Source organism: Rhodnius prolixus, unplaced genomic scaffold (genome assembly GCF_049639745.1).
Source record: "Rhodnius prolixus isolate KJV_2025 unplaced genomic scaffold, Rpr scaffold_4, whole genome shotgun sequence".
Taxonomy (NCBI): Eukaryota; Metazoa; Arthropoda; class Insecta; order Hemiptera; family Reduviidae; genus Rhodnius; species Rhodnius prolixus.
Window position 1 is genome coordinate 15,234 of NW_027411614.1, and position 4,536 is coordinate 19,769.

The following is a 4,536-nucleotide window of genomic DNA, read 5'->3' on the forward strand; positions in this document are numbered from 1 at the left end:
AAAACAATAAAAATATACGAAAGATCATAAAATATAAAAGAAGAAGCCCAATTTTTTTTAAAAATCTATTTATGACTAATATGACCAACCATTCAGTTAATAAAGTTATAGGTTAATGTGACTAAATTGAAGATGAAAATAATTACTAACTGAAAATTAGTTGTTAACGTGCGGTAGGTCTCTTCTTTGGGACCTCCCATGTACTTATAATTTTGATTATTACAGGAGATACAGGATCGCCTGAAGGATGGAATGCTCCTGTAATATGGGACACAACTATTTACTTAATTCTATTAAGGAGAGAGAGAGAGAGAGAGAGAGAGAGAGAGAGAGAGAGGCTTTAATTATGACCTTATTACTGAATGCTGCTTGTAATTATGTAATTAGAGATTAGTTATTCTCTACATTTAGAAACTACCACCAAGGTAAGTAGCTGATTAAGTGAATATGTTCGGTTAAGAAGTAAGTCCGAGTGGAGGAAGTATTAAGTCATAATTTGTTTTAAGAAAAGCCAGAAATGAAAGAAGATTTCGATTTCCAAGCGGACTGCGCAGCATCCCAGCTCCAAAAATCTGAAACACACATAGGCTTTCTGTTCACCATGATTCTCACAGAATTTGAAACAAAAATTTTGTACAGTCCTTTTTTTTCAAGAAGATAATAAACTTGTTGATTATAAAAAAATGATTTTTTTGGAGAGAATCGATTCATCCCTCCTCCTAATCGAAATTTTCCCGTTTCAAATAAAACTTGTAGATCTACATTATACGAGGTGTGGCTATTAAAATAACGAGACTATCGCTATAAAACATTTTATTTTAAATTTAAACATATTTAGTTATTATCACCTTCAATATACACCCCTCCCCTATCCCTATAACGCTCCATGCGAATTTACCATTGTTCGAAACCATTGCCAGTCTTTTTCTGCGAGCTCCAGAATTACGCGTCAGCCGCTTTTTCTTTCACAGCTTCAACTGGACTGAAATCGTGTTCCTTTTAATGCAGATTTGACTTTGGGGAACAGATAAATGGGGCCAGGTAAGGTGAATGAGGCGGTTGGCCAAAAACTGGGATGTTGTACTTAGCTAGAAACGTCTTCTTGACACGACAATGCAGTGTGAGCTGGCGCGTTGTCTTGATGGAGAACCCCGTGACTTGTACTTCCACAAATCGGGTCCGTTTTTTTCCTTACTCTTTCATGGAGTTGAGCAAGCAGCTCACGGTAGTGATGTAGATTATAATCGATATTTTCATCCGTTTTGGACGTGGAATGGCGACCTGGGCGGTCATCATCTCCGACGTCTTCTCGGCCATCTTGGAATAGCTTGGATCACTCAAAAACTCGCGCACGTAATTAACATTCATCACCATAAATCATTCTTTTAATAAAAGATAAGTTTCAGTGGCAGTTTTATCAAGTTTTGATGTGAAATTTCACGACAATTCGTTGCTCTACTACATGTGTAGTATCGATGTTTTCGGCAAAACGAAACTAACACCTCTTACACAAACGACGGTTCCGGTCAGACAGATCTCTCTACTAACACGCATGAGACGCTGCAATCGAATTAGAAGGCTTTACGCTGCACAGCTGTCGCGGTCGTTAAGATTTGGCGCATGCATAGTTTTTCTGTAGCAGTATCAGTCCTCGTTATTTAATAGCCACACCTCGTATTCAGCTAATGCAACATGTTCAAAGGAAAAACTTTAAAGCCACTTCAGAGAAAATTCTATGAAGAAAAAAACTGAAAAATTTGACAAACAGTGAAATGGTAAATCCGATTAATCGAAACATTACGTTTGTGACTTCCTCTGACCGCACCTGATGAAATTTCAAATTTAAATTTTTAGCTTTTGAGTTGTGGTGGATAAAAATAAACGCACATACAAACTGATTTTTGGGGAAAACTAATTTTTCCGAATACTGGAGATCTCAAAACGGATATTTCGAGCGAAAAAAAAAAAATAGAAAATCCGCCCAATTACAGTATCTTCTTTTACACTTATTTGGGGGAAGAGAAAACAACAAGTGAATACTTGGAGGATGGTTGAATAAAATTAAGGTAATAAATAGACGCTAAATAAGGATAATGAAGAAATAAAAAAAAAAGAAGGATAATACTAAGTGAGGCTGTAAAAGAATTATGTTATTGGTAACTATCAATAATTACTTAGCCGTGATTGTAACACACGCACACACTGTCAGCCCTGAGAATGTGTGCATGCTAGAATTGCTACTATAATTGGGAGCAGCCCACCTGGGACAGCAAAGAGAGAGAGGGAGCACCCAGTCTGGGTAGCCACTTAACCTTACCACCTTGTCACTAAGCTCAACACCTTCGGTTAACCAAGATTTCACCAGATACTCTATTATTAGATGGACCATCCTCACTACCCCACTATTCTGATCTTAAGAACTAGTTTAACAAAATAGTTAATAGTTGATGATATACTGAGTTATCTTCTTTTTTCTTTTTGTTTTTATTAACCAAGGAGTAACAGTAAGGGTATTTCTGTATTTATTACCTCAAACTACGAAAGTAGGCCCCAATCATAAATCTTAATCACAAACTTGAAATTATTACCTACATTTGATAAGCATACTTAACATAATTGGTTGTAAATGTGGTTAGGTCCGCATTGATAGATAATATCGCCGATTTTATACGAATAAAGCAAAAAAAAAAATCAGTCAGCAAGCGTAATGCGTGACGGTGACGTAAGTGAAGTCGAAACCTCTAGCCCAGGGATTGGCAACCTATTTTAAGTAGAGAGCCATATTTCCTTAAATAATTTTAATAAATCTTACCAAGAGCCGCAAGTATGATAGAGTGTAAACAAACTCTGTAGATCATTTGTATTCACAAATAATTATTTTATGATATTCAATAACATTTAATTGTTTTATATATTTATTTTCACTTATTACAAAGTAAATAAATAAATAATAACTTAAGGAATGAAAAGGCGGCAGTCTTACAAGTACTTTATTTAGATATTGTATAATTCTATTCAATTTCGAACCTATCACATTTAAAATTATTTTGAAAAAGTACCTTTAACCTTCCAGCGGGCGCGCGTATCTCACAGATAAACTTTGGTATTTTTAATTTTTTCTCTCAATAGAAGAAATGAAATTAATTAAATAACTCTATAATTATTAATAATTGAAATAACAAATAAAAAAAGACTCAGAAAACGACAGTACTTTTTATTTTTTACAAGCCAATAAGTGTAATTTTACAATCACCATGTTCAGCCACTAGACTGTCTAAAAGTGTTCGCAGTTATTTCCTCCTCGTATCTGAGATATACAATGTCTTTTTCTGTCAGTAGGAAACAATATTCTTATAAACAATGTTGAAAATAGTTCAATTTGATGAACACGTATAAAAGAAAAAATATAAATAATTGGTAAATCTGGAAACTTACTCGAATGGTCGCGAGTATATGTCAGGCACGGATCGGCAATTGCAAAGAAATGTACAACCCCCAAACAAGATAACATTTTTACTGAAGGAAACTAGTCATGAGAGTGTAGCATTGCTTAAAGGACTGCATCCTCCGCCGCTCCGTCTCTAAACTGCGATTATTTTAGTCTAAGCTTGTATCTGTGAGATACGCCCGCCCGCTGGAAGGTTAATAAACGGAATTTTCATTCGTTTCAATAAAATTAAAATATACAATATATTTTGGGCAGGCTGAAGAGCCACACAATTTGGTTAAAAGAGCCGCGGGTTGCCGTCCCCTGCACTACCCCAAACTGATCATTCTACCTCTGATAATGGCTGAAAGCTCGAAGCCGGTCAGAGATACAATGAGCATGCGCACTTCGATCGGATAAAATCAAAGGTACTATCCAGCAGTGTGGATCTAACCGACTAATTCTTCAATTATTAAACCTTTCTTAATAGAACATCTTTGATTAGATAAAAACTTTTTCTTTTTTTTCAGCGCACAGCCAGCCTCCGGATAGAGTTCTGTACCCAGACGAAGAGCTGTAAGAAGCTGGAGAAGAAAAATCTAGGAGCTGGATTCAAACCTGGGTGTTCTCCGCTGAACACAGTTGGAAAAAAATTAATTTCAAAAAATGTGCACGATTACAATATCTGGAGTTAACTCCAGTAGTTTAAGAGAAAGTCTAACTTAACTTAAACTAACTTTAGTGGTATCCAAAAGAACTAGGAACTGTATAGAATAGAATAAACTTTATTTAACAATTGAAGGTATATACCGAATTTTATCAAAATCGGGCCAAGATTTACAGAGTATTAGTAATAATAATTTTGGAGAGGGCTTTACATAAAGGGGGCTAACTTCTCTCCTATTTGATGTACAGCATCGAGACCCCCAAAAGGCACATCTACATAAAATTCCGAATCGAATGACATCTCATTCATGAAAATCGGTTCACGCGTTTAGGCGCTACGCAGTTTACAAAAAAGGTAACAACAAGAAGAAGAAGAAGAAGAAGAACATTTTTTGAAAAAGCCGTTTTTGCTCATTTTCGGCAACTTTTTTCTCGAAACCTAT